Source organism: Taeniopygia guttata, chromosome 8, assembly GCF_048771995.1.
Source record: "Taeniopygia guttata chromosome 8, bTaeGut7.mat, whole genome shotgun sequence".
In the NCBI taxonomy this organism is placed as follows: Eukaryota; Metazoa; Chordata; class Aves; order Passeriformes; family Estrildidae; genus Taeniopygia; species Taeniopygia guttata.
In genome coordinates, this window is record NC_133033.1 from 21434503 (window position 1) to 21453319 (window position 18817).

An 18817-nucleotide genomic window follows, 5' to 3' on the forward strand; every position below is an offset into this window, starting at 1 on the left:
GGTCTCTGTGTGAATCTTCGGTTCCTGGAGTTTCTGCCAATTCCTTTTATTACTATTTCAAGTAACCAGGTACATATGGCATGTTTGTAAGTAAAGCAGTCAATGAAGTTAGTTACACCTCTGCATTTATTACCCTACCCCTGAGTATTATTAACTTTTACATTCCCCATAAAATATAATTTATCACTTAAATAATTTGCTTTGTGTCAGGGTTCAGTGTGCTCCAGTGCTTTCCTGCTCATTAAATGAGATATTTTTACTTAATGAGCCCAGAATGTCCTTTGCATGTAACACTAGAATTGATTTCAAACACTCCATTTTTCTAACATATTTGTATGTAATTTCAGAATGTGGACTTCATTCCTCAGTCTTACTCTGAAGAAAAAAGAGCTACAAAGAATAATGACCCATGAATTCTGGAGAGGAATGCAGTAAGTATGTGTGAATATTTTAAAAAACCCCTATTATCTGCCTCCACTTTGCATTCTTTCATCTAGTTTGAAAGTCTGAGTTAGTATTTGAGCCTGATGCTGCAGTTATTGCAAACATAATACTCCATTAGGAAAGTGTTTTTTAGAAGGGACTGCAAGGTATGTATTTCGCTGAAATTAACAGCATTTAAAAATAACTCCACACTTAGATGTATGTGTGTGATACCCTGATTGATATAGCAGACAGCTAGTTGTTCACATATACACAGTTCACATATAAAATATATATTCATAGGATAAATAAACATCATAGAACTCTAACAGTGTGCACCTAATGGGGATCTGGCTCATCTCTTTGCAATTGCAAATAATCACTTTGCAATTATTTAATAAAATCTTAGTATAGAAACTCTCTGTTGTGCAGTAAATCATTTGCTCATAATAATCACTGGAACCAAAAACCAGCCCAAACCTCTGAGCTATCTCAGCAATTCCAGGATAAACACTGTGCCGCCACACTTTAAATGGAATTTTGCCACCAGCTAGGTTTCAAGGAGTCAGTGAGTAGTATGTGATGGATTCACAAGTGGGTGTTCATTTGAGTCCATTATAACAAATGTGACCATCTGTGCATCAGCTGTACACCACTGACATGCAGGGTGCAAGTCTGATCAGTCAGGTGCTCAGGATCTATGGCAATTTGTATGGCATGAAACACTCAATAAAGTACAGGAAAGCTGAAATTCAATCCCATAAAAATGCTAATATATGTAATATAGATTCTTTTTTCTTCTGTGTGAAAAAATATTAACTCGTGAAATAAGCAAAAATATATTTAACAGAACTTACAACATTTTTTCAGAGTGTATTTGGCCCTCATTAAATTTCATATGCACATTTTCCAATGGTTGCCTTGTCTCACCTGGTTAAGAGCTTGGGGCTCTTTTTGTGTTTGCTCCTCTGGGCTGGGTTTCTTGGCTGATGTCTGTTTCCTACTAGGCACGTGCAGCCATGTACCTGAGGTGCAGGTGTTTATTGTGGGATGTGCCGTGGCAAAGGAGCACGAGCAGGAGGTAGCAGTGGGTAGGCAGTCTGTGCCTTGGTGTAGCAGCCTTCCTTAACACAGTCATGTTTGCCAAAGGAAATCTCAAAATTCTCATCAGACTGACAGAACCAGCCTATTTGAAAAAAATGTTTTTAAAATAGTGTAATACTGTCTCACAAGACTGGGTCATGCCTTGTAGGTCAAGGAGAAAAGAATATTTCCCTGATTGTGGCAATAGGAGTTAACAGTAGTGTGATTATCCATAAAAGTTAATGAAATATGAGATCTTTATCATACAGAGAGAGAAAAACAAATGAAAAATTGGAATCAACTGTTGATTATAATTTAGTGAGGGGTGAATACACCCAGGTTGTTTGTTAAGGCCATCATTGAAAAGGCTACTAAGTAACATAATAGCTCTGATACAGATTGGGGAAACCAGGTTACTGAATATGTAAAGTATGAGAGAATGTGTACTCTTCTCTTGTTGTTACCCATCAGAGGGTGCATCACATACCCCTAGGAAATCAGTTTATTTTCCTTTTCCTTACAGTCCTTCATAATTTTGTCCATTTGAACTGCAGACAGTTAAGGTTGGTGCACTCAAGCTGAATGTGCTTTTCTTTTTCATATTTTTTGCTGTAACATGAGTGTTGGTGATTTGTTTTATGCTTTGTTTTGGTTATGTTCCTCTCCTTCCTCCCCCCCCCCCAAAAAAAAAATAATGCTATCATTTACTCCAGGAAAATAGTGAAATATCACTTTAGATACTGAACTCTGTAATATTGTAGCATATTTATATGGTCTGATGAATTCTCAGATGATAAGAGACTTTTTTTCCCTTCTGATTCTATAACAGCAGTAGACCTGCCCTTCATTTCATTTTTTAAAGATAGACATGAAATATTTTAAATTTCATTTGAATTACTTTTCTAGATGATAATTATAATTGATTGTTATGTTTCAAATTCTAATGTCAAAGAATTAATTTTTAAATGAAAAATAAGTGATTTCAGTAAAATTTCACTAAAATATCCAGCCAAAATAATTAATTTTTAAAAGAAATTTTTATCTTCTGCACTGTGAATGTTTAGTTACTCTGGATGAATAATAGTTTGGTTGTTATATCATATAAATCCTGGTGATGTCTCAATGTCTGCAGAAAGGAAAATGTGATGCACTTACTTGAGAAATTTCTATGATGGATCAGTAAGTCTTTTGGGAATGGGAGTTGCTGTGTTGGTTAGAGTTGAGACTGGACCTACTGGAGGTGCAAAACTGGAGCTTCCTCCCCTTTAGCATGTACCACTCCTGGAAACACATTATATTTTAAGAAAATTCACATAGATTATAGAGGAGTCACACCTATAATATTTCCTTTATTCCTGCAATTCATAGTTTGCATTTTATTAGTATGTATACAGCTGATCTTGGCATGGGTATTAGGAAATAATTCTTTTCATCAAGGAACTACCAAGGCTGTTTTTGGTTGCTGTTGTTCTAGATCCTAAGCCTGGGGAAGAGCACAGTTTGTTGTGGAAAGTCTCTGGCCAGCAGTCACATGTGAGGTATTGCAGAGCTGCTCACTGGCACCACTGAAAAGGCACTGACAGGTGCCTGCAGCCCAGCTGAAGTGTGCTCATGTGGGGCACCTCAAGAAAGTGAGCAGCACAGCAACCTAAGGTCATACCCTGATTTTTCTCTGATATTTGAGACCCTTGTCTGTGACTAGAAATGGTTGAAGAGGGAATAAATATCAGATGGATACAAGTGTCATTTAAAGGATAAGTGACATTGCTCTACTGGGCTTGTATCAAAGGATCCATTATATGCATCTGCAGGCAACAAATATTACTTAAATTTTTTTTTTAATAGACTATTTGTATTTGAGAAATAATGTATGTCGTTTCAAGAGAGGGTGAGATAATGGTGCTTATCAGATTCTTTTTGGGAATGGCAGTATTTTATAGCTAGTTTCAGTTAACATAAACTTTCCATAAATCAGATACATAACTTTTTACACATGTAGACTCAGGCCAAAGGTTTTCTTCACTCTTTGAGAGCATTGACATTAAAGTTTTTATTAGTACCCAGGATGAATAATGCACTTGACTTCAGTTTTAACAGTCCTATTGAGAGAAACTACTGCATGTTTCTTGCAGAAGTACCTAAATAGCCATCTTTAATGCTGAATAAAGGTTTATTTATTTATAATTATTATTAAAATGAATTATTTTCTCAGTTCATTACCTCCTGACAGCTGCAGCCTTTCTTGCATCAGTGTTCTCTGTGTTGCTGCCATCATATTGTGTGTTTGTGGCTTGGTTTCAAGCTATCATTTCTTTGTGTCTTGGGGCTGTGTGGCATGGTTTTACAAAGGGATCCTGGATCTAATATTGCCACTGCCATCCACTTTACCACTACTGTGTATACTTGCAGCTGTCCAGAAAGTTTTGCAGAGAAATGTAAATTGCTATTCTTACACATAAACACAGATTTTCATATTACATACTATTGGCCACTGTGCCCAAGTTCATCTGCAGTTATTTGGGCACTCTCCTGCTTTTATAGCTCAGATTCTTCACACTTTTCTATTTGAGTCCTGTGATGCTTTGACTTCTCCGCTATGTTTGGGATGCTCTCATATTGTTTTCCATTTGGCTGGAGTAGCTTTGCTTGCTTGCAAAATCCCAGGCTTTATTTTAGATCTTTGGTACACTCTTTCCATGTGATTTGATACACTCTCTGAGTGTTTTATACCAAATCCAAAGAACTATCCAGCATTCTACCAGGAAGCTAACCCTTCCCTTCATAGTGTGAGGTTTATTCGAGTTCAGATCAGTTAAAGGCTTCTCTGTGATTTTTCTCTCCTTTTCTTTTGCTTGCTTGAAATTGAGTTTCTTAGATTTTTTTGCATGGGAGTATTTTACATGTAGCCTGATTCATATCTCCTTCTAACTACTGTAAGTTTTAAATGAACATTAAATAGTTGCTGAAAGTTGTGAGTGGCACAGGGCAGATTTTTTTTGCATCCTATGTTCCTGGGAAGTTAAACTGCAGTAAGAAATGCTAAGCAGTACAAAACTTTAACCAGAACTTCTGAATTTTCTGAACTGTCATCTGAAAATTGTAACTTACAGAAAATTAAACCTCTGTAAATGAAATTGGTTCTGATGTTCATGAATCTAACTTTACTATTCTGCAAGTCTCCTTTTACTTGTGAAGTGCAAAGTGATTCCATGAGGAAAATGAGCTTGAATCTCATTAGACATCATCCTGTATTAATGGAACTGGTTCATTCATATTTTATTCATTAAATAATATTTGTCAATGTGTTTTTCTATTTTAAACTCTTACTGTAAAAGAGAGCATTATCACCTCAAAGTATTTGTTTCCTAGAGCGAATGCCAATATTATCCAGTCACGCCATATTCTCCTAATTATGCTGAGGGTTTCTTTCCTAACAGCATTTATTTTCGGGTGTCAACAATACTTCAGTTAAATGTAGTGTAAAGTGCACTTATTTAGCAAACTTGTCCTTCAGAAAAGGGTTTTTTTTGTCTTTAAAACACCACTAGGTTGTTTCTTTCTGTCAGCACACGATACAATAGAAATCTTAAATCAATAACACTTCTTATTCCTATGCAATTGATGCATAACATCCTTCTTCACACACAGGTTTAATGTGTTGTAAATTAATTATCTGGAATGCATAGAGGGTCAATGGACCTTGGTATGACCAGGATGTATTGTTAAAGTGTTCCATTTCCTTCCAGCCCTGCTCAGCTCTCTTGCCAACTCTCTCTGTGTCAGCTCTGCCATCTTCTGCACTTTGGTCCCTTAAGTGTTGTTAATGCCCCTCGAGGGCTTGATCGATAGGAAAAATTTGCTTTACCATAAATTTGTCCAACAATTTTCTTTCTTTTGAAGATGGAGTACCTTTCTAAACTGGGCTTGTATAATGTTCCTTAGTAAACTATTCCTACTCTCAGAGAAATTTAAAATAATAGCCTTATTTTAAAACATAATGAAATTGCAGGGATTCTGCATAAACAAATGCAGATGTAATTTTTGGTTTTTAGGTGCCAAGAAATGAATAAAATATGCTTCAAATGTCTGTCAGGAGGAGTTTTGCTTTACTGTATCTACACATTGAACCATATAGATGACTAAAACTGTTATTAACTGTGAAGAAACGCTGAAGGAGAGATTCTCAGCCATGAAGAGTGCAATTAAAACATGCATTCACTGGGTTTAAAATAGCCAATTTCCTTTAAAAATCAGAGAGGCCACCTCTATTATGTTTTTTGAAGCCAGCTTGGCTATTAGTTGCTAGGGTAACAAGATCCAAGACAGTGAATGAGTCCTGTCCAGGCAGCACAGTGTTATGGGTGTCTGAGAATGCAAAGAAATGCTGGTAGGAACATTCAGTTATGGATTAATTTAATTTTTATTTACCATTCTTTACCTTGTAGTCCCTGACTACAAGGATGGTAAAAATATGTATATGTTTGTAATTAAAAAGGTGCTAGTGTATTTTAATTGGCTGAGTGACGGATTAAACTATTAAAGCAGAAGATGCTTCAAATCTCAATAAAAAAAAAAAGAAAGAAGCGCTATCTAAAACTCCCAGCATGTTGGTGGGATCAATTTAATGTCCTGTGCTGTGTCAATGTCACTTTCATAAACTTTTGCTGAAGTGCTTTTCCTACTGTATGTTGAATGATGTTGTCAGGACTGTGAGTCGGGGGTATGGTGGATTTGAGTCTACTTTACTTCCCTTGATGAAAAGGTCACTGCCACTTGTAAATCTGTTTTACTCCCTGCACAGTTGTTAGTGTCAAAGTCTGTCAGCTCTGTGGGATGTTAAAATTATACAACTGTGGTAGAAACAAGGATCACAAATTCCCAAGTGGTACATCCCAAGAAAAAGTCTCTGATCTTTGTGTAAAAGTTCTGTGGAAAGTTTTTCATTCAGGATTTTCAGCTCACATTGGCTTGATTGCAGAAATAAACAAAATTTCTGTTCTTCCCATCTGGTGGGCCTTCCCCACTGATAGCTCATCACAGAGCCACTTATGTCTGCAGCTCATGGTTGCAAGTGAAAAAAATCTCTGCTTTATTTTTTTAAGGCTGCAAGGGCTCCAGTTAAAGCACAATTAAAACCTGGACTGTGTTGTGTTATGTGATTATGTTTTGACAAATCATCACTTTAGATCAGCTTCACAATTATTCATAAGTTATTTGGAAAATAGAAGGAATAAACACAAAGTAAAACAACTGGCCAATTTAAGCGACAACACCTGACCTCCAAACCAAGCTTTCAACCAATGTAAGAAATGCAAATGAAAAAACCTCCAGAAACCTAAACTCTCTTTTCCCTTACTCACAGCATCATAGAAACTGTTCTGTGTATATGCAAAGACAGTTTACTCAGCACTTTTCTCATGTGAGTTGTCATACTTTGCTAGTATGACAACTAGCAAATGCAGTGGGAGCACAACCAGCTGGAGTGCCAAGAGCTGTGGCTGTGTCCTCTGAGCTTGATTGATTGCAACATGGAGTTTTTGAAGTTTTATGTTCTGGCTGTGCAGGAGATGGACACAAAGTTCTTTGCATGTGAAGTATGGCCAAAGCTTTTAGGTGGTCAATTGCCTGCTTAATCCAAAGGCCCTTGCTAAGACAGAGTCAAGCTTTTCATACCGTGAGCTATTTCCATATGACCTTGCGACTAAATTGATTTTTGAACGGAGTAGTTTGCTGCTGAGGAGACAGAATGGGACCCGAAAGGGGCAAACACTGAATCTTTTTGGCTTGACTTTCAGTCAAGGTAACTCACTGGGGTCCTGAAGGTGATGCAAGTAAACATCTGCCAAGTGAATCTTTGTGTCAAGGCAGCCATTGTGGGCAAACTGGGATAGGCAGCTGTGGGTAAACATATATCAGTGTGCCAAGTAACCATCAGCACGATGGGGAAGAGGGCATACTATGATGCTGATTTTCTTTTGCTTTGACTGGAAAATTCTCTTTATGTGCTGCTGAATCCGATCTAGAAGCTGTCTCGGGCACTCTTTTCAGTGATGTGAAAGCAAAATCTTTCATATGAAATTTTTCTTATTGTCAAAGATTTGAATGATAGGTAAACAAATGAGAAAAAAAGAATAAAACCTGAAGCTTTAATTACTCTGAGAATAAAGTTACTACTTTATTCTCAGAGTATCAATCATTATCTCTATCAATCATTATCTTGGTTTTATAGATATCTTTAAAAATGTCGTCCAATTTGCCTTAAAGATCACAAACGCTTCTTAATTCTGCTTCCCTGTCTCCCAAGATAATTGCAGCGTAAAAATTCACCTATTCTCTTTCTTATCAGATTCATTTCTACTATTTGAGATTGTCAAAATCCAAGTGGCAGATATTTGTACTTACGTAATTAGAAAGCTGAATAGATGCCTGTCATATCAGTGCTCGTGTTTTCTGAAGGCTCACAATGTTACACAGAGGGCATGTCTGAGGAATGTAAACAAACATCCACCTTATCAGGACTTTTACAACTGAGAAATAGAAAATAACATTTTTTTTTCCCTACCCTCTGCCCTCCCTTATCCCTCCAATTCTCTAGACTTTGTTCAATTTTTTGCAGTTTCTAATTTTGAGCTTCTCTAGGCACAGGCAAACAAAGTACAATTACAAACTCTTGGAATTATTCTTTTAAACAGGAAGAGTGGTTCCACACTCTGATGTCTGTACACACTCATATAATGGGTATCTGGTATATAGCTGCTTTTTCACTCTGAAATAAAATAATGTGCATAAGCTAATGTATCTGCATACACCTCAGGGATATTTTTATTCTTTATAAAAACAGATTATCAAAACCTGATGATTTCTATTTCAAGATAAAAATCAGATATCTATTTATGATATAAAAAATCAGATTTATTTAATTATTTTCTTCTGGACCAGTCTTCTACATATATTGCTAGGCAAAAGTAAAGCTTTAAACAAAGACTCTGCCAGGATTTTGAGAGCTTTGGAAAAGTTACGTACAGATCAAGCCTACCGACTTATCTGAGATAATTTACAGACAAAAAAAAAAAAAAAAAAAAAAAAAAAAAAAAATTAAGACCTTGTGTAGCACTTTTAGCCTTTCCAGAGAAAAACGTTGCCTAGTTGTACAAATACTCAGTATCAATGATTTAACCTTTCCCTTAGTAAATTAATTTGAAATACTGAATTTTAAAGTGATTATAACACATTGTGGTCCTTGTGATAAAAGAGACAATATTTAGGTGCTGCTTATTCTTTGAGTCTCATTTAGCCATTGTAAGCATCATACAGATGATCTAAAATAGGCTTGTCAAACACCTGCCTATGAGTATCTCCCAGGTATTACTGGGCTTTTTGCTTATGCTTAGCCCTTGCCTTTCTTCAAGTTTTCAGTCATGTTCTTACTGCTCCCTTTCATGGAAGACAAAATGACATCCCTTTGGACTTCCTAAATGTATGTATTCTACATCAGCCTGCAGAGCTTTCCTATTTTCTCTATTTTCTCACTCTCATGGTACTATTATGCATTGCATCCCCTCTCTTTTATTGTATTTAAAAAAAATATTTCAACTTTTTTTTTTTTAATGCACTGAAACACTCTTTCACTTTCATCACAATTTTCCAGATCTCCCGTCTGCTTGCACAGTCTGTGCTGTCCATGTCACAGCCTCTTCTCTTGGTATTCCAAGAAGGCACTTTCTCATTGCAATTTGTGTTTGTATATCTTGCCCGGAAACTTTCCTTTTCCTCTTGGCTTACCAGGCAATATTTTGGGATATTCTGTCATATAGACTAGCATGCACTACCACTTTATTTTGTGGATCCAGTGACAGAGCCCAGAGGAGTGCTACAAGGTAGTTCTGTAGGTCTCAGCTGTGTGTGGATGAAGGCTGTCTCTTGTTTCAGATTGTTTTCTGATCCTGGGGAAAGATTTCCCTTTTTTCTTTTTCACTTTGTTCTAGTCTCCAGACTGAATGTTGCCTTAGAGTCGAACCATTCTCAACTTCTCTTCAGCTAATTGTTATTTTTATTCTGAGAATGAGGTCTTTTGATATACATGAGGTGAATCAGGCCAGGTATGAAGTGCTTTGCCCCAATATGAGTTCATGTGAAGACTCCTTGTGTGGGTTCTCACAGCAGCAGCCTGAAGAACCCCTTAATTGTATGTCCAAGACTAAAGGACTTGCAGTAAATTTTGCAATATCTGATATGAAGCATCAATACATTGATGTTAGGCTAGAGCACTGCAGGTTTTTTTTTGAGAGAAACAGATGTGTCAGATATGCATCATGTTACCAGTGGTAACATGGACAGCATTTTTTGAAAAACTTCAGCTCAAAAGTGGCTTAAGCAGAGGCTGAAACTGAAGCCTTTGCTCAGCTGAGATGGGAAATTGTATTTGGAAAGAAGTGAATAAATACGCATGACAAATCTTCAGCTGCTCTAATTCATAATGGAAGTTCATTCCCATAATGGAAGATCATTCATAAATGATCATTACCCCAAACAGAAGCTCTCAGTGGCAAAAGTAATTAGGGCTGTAAGCAAAAACTATTGTGTTAATCAAACTATATTAAAAGAAGGAATTCTATAAAGAGTATCAATTTGTGACAAACTTTCTGCTCTGAAAAAAAGTTTATACTGATACTTAAATTTGCAGAAGCATGTAGTCTTTATAAAACCCCAAAGAACCCCTAAAACCTTTAATGCTTTACCCAGCCTCACTGAATTGCTCTTCTGCAGAAATTTTGAAGGAAAAACAATTAAGAAGAGCTGGTGTATGCATAAGTGCTAAATGAGTGGAACATTCCCAGCCACTGCCACATGACAGCACCCCTGTCCCTGGGGTCAGGCTACTCACTGGTAATTTCACTGTGAGGAATCTCTGGGACAGTAAACCCGCTGAACAGGGGAAAACTGGTGATCTGCCACTCCTAAACCAGGATATACTCTGCTCCTATACTTGTTCATTCAAAAATCTGTGCCACAAATCCTGATAAAGTATCTTTACTGCTAAGATGCAGAGCTGAATAATTTTATAAATTAATTCTTTTGGAAACATCTTTCTAACTGCTTCAACATTTTCATTGTTTCATCTGGAAGCATTGTGTCTACCTCACAGGTGCAGTGGCATTCTGCATTATTTATACCCAATATTTGATGTATCATTTTTAATGCAAAAAATTGGTGCTACATAAGTTCCTTTACATAGACCAAAAAAAAGAAGGAAAAAACCCTCCATCATTTCCACATGCTCACCCTCCATGTTCAGTTATCATCTGGATTGCCCCTGTTGTTGGTTAATGTATGAATAACAGCCTGCATTTCCCACCTGCGATCAGGTTTTACTGCAGGAATAAAGCAAGGTCAAAATAATATCTAATGTTTAGACAGCATGCTGGTAGTGTCCCCGCCAGCAGACTATTCTTAAATAATAGCAACAAATTAGCATTAAAAGCTCTCCTCAACAAGATGTGCTAAAATCATACTGGATGCTCAGTGACCTGTGCAAAGAAAATGTAATATGCTGCTTTCTAGTGCTCTCAGCCTGAGCTGCTGTAGTGTCGATTATGTCACTACAGCTTTTCAGAGGTGGAACCAACATGACTCAATAAAATAAAACAATAAACGAAAAGAAGAAAATAAACAAAAATAAACTCTGGATGCAAGAAGAGAGAGGGTTGCAAGCAGAGAATGGTTTGCTCCAGTGTTGAGTTTGAAGAGGCTGCCCTCTTTAACACAATGGGAACCAGCTTCCCTGCTGTGTTCTCTAAGTGGCTCATTGCAGCACAGTAATATTATATCTTAATAAGCATAACACTCTGAACTGAGGCATATTTTTAATTCAGACACATGGGAGGGAAACATATCAGAGCAGAGCTGTGTTATTTTTAATGGAACATGTGTTTGTCTTGTAAGTGTGTCAGAAGAAAAGGAACAGGTCTCAGGTTTCTTCTCACCATGTCTAATGTAGGATGGGCACTCCAACTGCCTCTGTAAGCGACATCAGCGGTCTTTGATATTGCAAATGACACTGGATGGTCTGGACTACACTTGTACCTCGCATTCAGTGACACTGAATACATATTGTGTGTTTCAGTGCTCATTGAAGCTCTCCTTCAGATGAAGCTCTTTGAAAACCAAGATAGTTTTCATTCGATAAACAAGATTGTCAGAATGTCAGACTGTCCTTTTCCCAGCTGTGCATGGGTGGGTGGTACAGGTGATGGGGCACATGCAATGCAGGAAAACATTTCCATTTACGTTCAGCTGGAAAGTAGATCTTGCAGCGTGGAATTGATAACTGCCATGTGGTCCATACTGCACCCCATGCCACTCACCTCTCATTCTTAACATCAAAAACAATATTAGAGTAAAAATGTTTGCAATGAAATTCCTAAGGAAATTTTACATTTCAATTAATATTGATAATGGGTTTTTTAATAAGTTTTAGGTCAAGATGTATCATAAATCTATTTTCCACAGAGCACAGAAAATATATACTTATTGTGTCTTTGTGGTATGACCGGATCTAGTCTTACATCCAGCAGCCAGCTGAGGCTGCTTGTCTATTATAGTCTCTTCTACCATTCCTGACAAATGAACAAATAACTAGATGCCCTGTGAAACATTTTAAATAGAACTGTCTCCTGAAAAAGCTGTTACTGACAGAGACAGGTTCGATCCAGATCAAGGGAACCTGCTGTGGAGTAGAAAAGATCAATACTGGTCGCTGTCTTTTTTATTTCAGATTTCTTTTTTTTAACTAAGTGTAGGTAAAGATTATGATGACTAAAGTAAAGCAGAAAACAAGCAATCTATGAACTGAAGTGCATCCTTCTTATTAAACCTTATTGTGCTCTTAAAGCAGTAGCAGAAGCTGTTGCTATGAACTCTTATCATGTAAGAGGATTTCAAAACAGCATTTTAAACTATGTATTAGCTAGAAACCACTTTGGCCACAAATTCTGAAAGAGCTGAAAGTAGGTTTTGAAAAGGAACCAATGTATTTCATGGCAGAGTAAATTAACTGCTCTTTTTTACTTTTGAAGTATTTGATCAAAATCCAGTACTGAACATAGTGTCTTAAATTAATTCTATTTAGAGTGCTCCTCTGCTGGTTACAACCTGGATCCTATAGCACCAACTACCCCCCTTTTCTGTTGTGTTCTTTGGCGCATGCACAAAGCGTGTTTGCAATGCCAGCTGGAGGCGCTAAGGTCCCGTTCTTACCTTTGGAAAAAAGGCATGGGTTTGTGGACAGATCTAAAACGTGATAGCTTTTATTTCTTGTATTCAAATAGCATCATCCACTCTGACTTTGCTTAGCAATTGAAAATAGCAATTAAAAGTCGCCAAGACCAAATCAGCCCAGCAATGAAAAACTATTACACAAAATTTGACAGGTTTTAGGAAGCAAGGCTGGCATTATAGCCACAATATTCTTAATAGCCTTTGGCTAAGTCCAGGAATTCAGTTTGCAATATAATCAATCCCCTACAATCCACAAGTATTAAATCCATCATTAGAATGTTGTTTTCCCCTTCCCAAACCTTCCATGTAACAAGCAGCTCAGTAAGATGAACGGCATTTGTTACTGAGAACAGCTTTAAGGAAAGCAAAAAGAGCAAATCTGGAAAACAGATTCATATTTTTCTGGAAATGGGTAGTATTCATAAAGCATTTAGCAAGTTCAAGGTCAACTTGTTCTCCTTCTGTATACTATTCATAACAGGCATTTGACAACTCAGTGACAGTCAATCTAGCAGCTGAACTGAATATATTGGGCTATCCAGTTTAAATAAAAACTAAATCTTCATTGTGAAATGAGCACAACAAACCCAAGAAGAGCAAAAGGCTTTCCTGTTTCTGAAATTCCAAATAAGGTCAACAAATTACAAATGAGTTACAAATGAGAGGAAATAGATCTAATTTGGATAAATAAGCAGATGTATGTATAAATGGCAAAAGATCATGATCCTTCACACCATGGTGGTGTTGTCTTCTCACTTAAGCAAAACTTAATTATCCTGAGCATCTGCAGATTTTTTTGTCAGTATACCATGTCTGCAAAATTATTTAACATCCATAAGATATTGACATTTTGCAGTTACAATTACTGTGAACTTGTTTTTTTGGTCCCTAATCAAGACCACCCTGGAGTTTATTTAATATTGACTGTTTCTCAATATGCTCTGGGATACAGTAAAAGGTATCCCCAGTTGTTGTCCTACTGGGAAGTGAGGAGATTACACTCATTGGATTGGAATAACGAGATTTTCATCTGACTTCAAAACTTGGTGAAAATAGCTGCTCAGGGAGCCACAGAGACATATGTTTTGGAAATCCTGGGGATATTGAGTTTTGTATCCATGCAAATTCTGAGGTTGGGTCCATTTTCAGTTCTAATACTTTTCTTTTTAGTTATTGTTATCATGGGTCTTAGAGAACTCTTTGTCATGTACAATCCAAAGAAAATGGATAAACACGACGTATACCTGTCTTTTATAACAAATTCTTCTAACTAAAAATTTATCTTAACTATGGTGTATGTTGAAAAGTGACAGTCCTAGACAACCAGCTCATACCATCCCTCCATCACTTCCAAATGGCACAGATATTTCTGACAGTGAAAGTGCATCATATCACCAATTGCTTTTTCTCTTTCAGCAAGACATACAATTAAAATCAACTAGTAATTGTTTTGTGGGTGAGTTCACAGATAAAAGATTGACTATAAATTGAGAGGAATATCGAGTTCACAATATACTTGGCTCCTTTTTGGAAACCACTACCTGATTTTGTTTTTAAAGCTGCCATGGGTTTTCAACAGGATGCTTACTCTAAGCACTCAGTATCTTTCATCAGCTAGCACCCACTGAATGACTACCAGGGATGTCAGTGTCAAATTCCTCTGCAGATGTCCAGCTGGACTCTCTACAGGGATTTATCTAAAAGGGCTTGCTGCAGGAATGATGTTACTAACAGTTCTACCTTCCCTGCTTTGCATCTTCCAAATATCATCTATAAATATTTTGAATATGCTCATTATTTAAAATTTTAGACCTCCTCCCCAATTTTGTCAGGTATTTTAGAAGGATTTCTGCGTACAGTTATAATGTATGTCTGCACTCCAGGAAGACAGCTGAAAGCACAATGGCTCTGCCTCTATATTTGGAAACATCTGCTGTTTCATTTCCATGATGCACAGTGATGTGCAGTTCTGAGAGGAAGAACAAGTCTGGCACAGGAGACTGAAATTGGGATTCCCTCTTATCTAACCCTCTGCTAGTACTCCTCCTTTGAGTAAAGAATGCTGAAATAGTGGCTCAATGGAAATAAATCCCCCCCTAGTGAGGCAGCCTTTTCAGGTATCAGCAATTGGCTTTCTCCACATCATTTTGTCATTCTTGAGAGAAGCATAGAAGCAATAAAGTGTGATATGGAGTGAAAACAACTAAATTGACTTAAGAGGACCTTTGGTTTGAGGAGTCTCTAGACTGAGGGTGAGATGTTGAGGATGTGGGAGAAGATTTGCTTTACTAGAAGTTCTATGAAACAATCGTGCCAAAACTCCATCATATAAAATCCTAGTTGCATGTTCAGGAGAAGTGCCCTCTGATGAGTTGAGAAAGTCTGGCAAAATTATATTCTTTATAGTGGTTTATTGTTTTTAATAGCCTGTCAAATAATTTGAGGAGAAAATTGTGTGAATAATCTCATAATATGGGGGCTAAGGCAAGTTGTAGCACTGGGTGCTGGGGATAGTTTTGACTCTTATCCACAGCTGACCTAAAAAAGGGCCCTTTCATAGATATTTCCATGGTCTTCCTGTTGGATCCAGGACCTGGCAGCACCATTACACCTGTGGACATTTGTTCCAGATAAAAGGCCAGAGTTTTGGCCTCAGAATCAGGCCATGGGCTTCATTCTTCCCCATAGTGATTATCAATGGAAAATTTAAATTAGAGCCAGGAGAGGGTGTGGGGGCTTAGGAGACCTGGAATAACACATCTGGGAAATGCTGTTTGTTATTTGAGGGTAAGTATCTTCTTAGTCTGTCTGCAATAAGGCTGTTAAGTGTACTGTCAGAAATTTTGTAGAATGTTAAAAAAATTTATTTTTGAGAAGCCTTCATACAAATTGTATTTAAAATTCCCTTGTGCATTCATTATGTAGGAACTTTGTTATGTGTTTTCTTTTAGAGCAATATAATTCGATTGGCCAGAAATTCCAGGTTTTAAAAGACTGGAGCATGAAGAACTGCCTTATTTCTACAGAGAGAACAGACTCTTTTTTCCACTCTAAAATTTAGAACTTGGTGAAGTCTTTCTTCAGCAAAACTAAGAAGGTGCACATTTTGATCTGACAGATTCAATTTGATTTGTCGAATTTTCTGAATCTCTGTGATCAAAGCGACAAAGATCAAACTATTCCATCACTTGACCTGAAAGTAATACAATACAGTTTAATATAGCAACAATATTTTGCCCTAGATGTTATGTTAAGGCTGTCTATCAATAATTCAGCTCTTATATAAAATATTCTTGCAAATAAGATATTGTACCTCAAGAACAAATGATCTGTGCAGATATATTTTCAAAGAGTACCAGTCTCTCTGTTTATGCCAGTGAAGAGTGAAAGAAACCCAAGGGTGAGAAATAGAACAAGACATATTTAGTGAAATATGTGAGCTTGGAAGGAAAAACTATGAACATTTTGAGCAGTTGGACCTATAGCATGGATGTGTCTCAATAACACTATAGGTTTTTTTTCTAATGTTTTAAACCAATGTTCAACAGATAAAAAGTTATGAAATAAACTTTCATGGCAAAATATCCTTAAGAACACAAGAAATGTAAAATAAGTGCAGTGTGTGTGTAAAATGTAAAATATGTGCAGTATAAAATGGGCTGTTCTAAAGCAAGGCACCTAACCTGAGAGCTAAAAGTGAAAAAAACAAACAAAAAAATTTACTTAAATCTCAATTAGGATATACAAAAGAATCAATACCTTGAAAAAAAAAAAGAAATCTATGCATTTGCCCTGAGGTGAAATGCTAAGGTGATGGGAACAGCTTCTATTGTAAGATGATGATATTATACCCCTGCATCTTATAAAAGAATATTCCATGATATTTTCTCTTTACAGAAATTGTTGTTTCATGTTTGCTTACATTATTCAGAAACATTTTGTATCTTCACCTTCTAAACTGGCTGAAGAGGCATTGTCCAGAAATCTGTGAAGACAGTAGTGACTGAGTATAATATCACCGATTTGTAAGAGGTATGTTTGGTTTTGGAGTGGTGAAAGTTATGTCCCAAAAATTGCAGCATTGCCATCCCACACTTCTATAAAATATGTTTGAAGTATCTAGAAATCATGAGATTCACTTCAAAGCCATGATTTTGTCGTTTGGTGAGTACATTTGGTATGTCTGGTCTAGCAGGCAGCGTTGGTTTAGAAGTCACTTCCTAATGTTTCCCACAGTCATGAATTGAGTATTTTTAAAAAAACCCTTGCATTTAAAAAAAAACTGGATGATTTTACAGCCATATGACTCTAGGAATTGATGTTTAAGTATGCCAGAAGGAATTCAGGTACTACAATAACTAGTGCTACTAGTGTACTGTTTGCTCACAGGATTTTAAATGCCACCCTGAAGGAGAAGGTTAAAGACACCTAAATTCTTCCTGCCAAGGCTGTTTTTGTTTCTTAGAGAGGTCAGAATGAAATCTCCCTTCAGGCCATTTTTTTTTTTTTTTAACAGCCAGATGACTTTAACCACCAGCTCTGGCAGTAAAATGATTCATGTCTGTATAGAGAACAGTGAAGTTAAGACCTTCTGGAGAAGAAGCTACCTAAACTGTACTCTTGTCCTGCAGGGTTGTTTTGGTGGGGTTCTGCCCCGGGTATCTCTTCAGGTGGGGAAATGGAAATTTATCCTAGTTCCTGAAAGCTAATACTGATAATATGTCTTTTTATCCAGACTCATTTGTCTCTCTAGAGATCACCAGCAGTATTACTGATACCACAACTTTGTATTGCTCTAGGCAGCTTGTCAGCTTTACTGATCCTAACAATTATGAATGAAGATTTTCTTGTGGGCAGGAGGCAAAAGGGACTATCACCTGAAAGTTTCTGAAAAGGGAGAATAATGGGAACTGCCCCATAAGTGAGAGTTAATTTGTGGTCTCCAAGAGCCCCAGCAAACTTTCCTGAGGAACAACTGCAGAGCAAATAATCCCAGCACCAGATTGTTTCTCCAAAGGGAAATAATCAATGTGTCAATGAAAATGTGTAGGCCAAATGTACCATTGAGTACAGATGAGCCCCCTTCTTATTCCAAATAATAATGGTATGTTTTCAAATTTATGGTGTTGCTCCTTTCCTTCTCCTGCTCCATCACTTCACTCTTTCCCTCCCCTACCCTGATGGCAGATAATACATAATCCATAAGATGTATTGGTGTGGATATGATGCTGAGATGGGATTTTTGTTTCTTCATTCTTTTAGTAAGGGGAGCTGAACAGACACATAGAGATAGATGGGTGAAGTGAAGTAGAATATTACTGAATAATCTTCAACCTTGAATGAGGAAAACGAGATACAGGATGCCTAATGTTTCAGTGACATCCATGAAAAGACACATGAAAACATCCAAAGGTCTCTCAGTAGAAGAAAGTTAAGGGGACCACATGCAAGACCACAGCTCCAGTGAGAATGGTGATCCTGGCAGGACAACAGGGATCCCATCCATGCACCTTTCCTTGTGTGGCCACAGGGAGAATCAAGAAGAAAATCATCAAGAAGAAAAATCATGTTTGGTGAGTTCTCACTGCAGTGCTTTCCTCCTATTCCTGCGCAGGAGGTAACATAGAACTCCATGTTTCTTAATTTCTGTAGTAATTTCATGATTATGTTTCCAAAAGAAAGGACGCCTTCTTATTTTCATAATTAACAGGAAATACATGTTATACATTAAATGTGGCACAAGAGAGATGAATTATGCAGTAAATTCTGTGTGCTGATCAGCACAAAGCCCAAGGCACATTCAGAAGAGTTGCTGTGAAAATCTGTAATGAGTTTCAAGTACATCATTTCCTGATGGAGGGTAAGAAAACATCCATCAATGCTAATTTTCCCACAGTTTTTAGCTTTTTATGAATACTTTACAGCTTATAAAAAAGATGAATTTCTAAAGTGCAACTTGAGGAAACTCTCTTAGTAATTAGAGAGTATTCCTAGCCAAAACTAATGAGGTCTGAACCTTAAACATGGGGATGGT

At 37.0% G+C, this 18817-nt stretch overlaps 1 long non-coding RNA gene across 1 annotated transcript; it reads left to right on the forward strand.

The window, feature by feature from the left end:
* The first annotated feature begins 216 nt into the window (after window positions 1-216).
* Window positions 217-18350, forward strand: LOC140684586 (uncharacterized). The gene is made up of 3 exons (XR_012057035.1): window positions 217-431; window positions 16681-16815; window positions 18046-18350. It is a non-coding gene; the product is annotated as an uncharacterized lncRNA (long non-coding RNA).
* The last annotated feature ends 467 nt before the right edge of the window (window positions 18351-18817 follow it).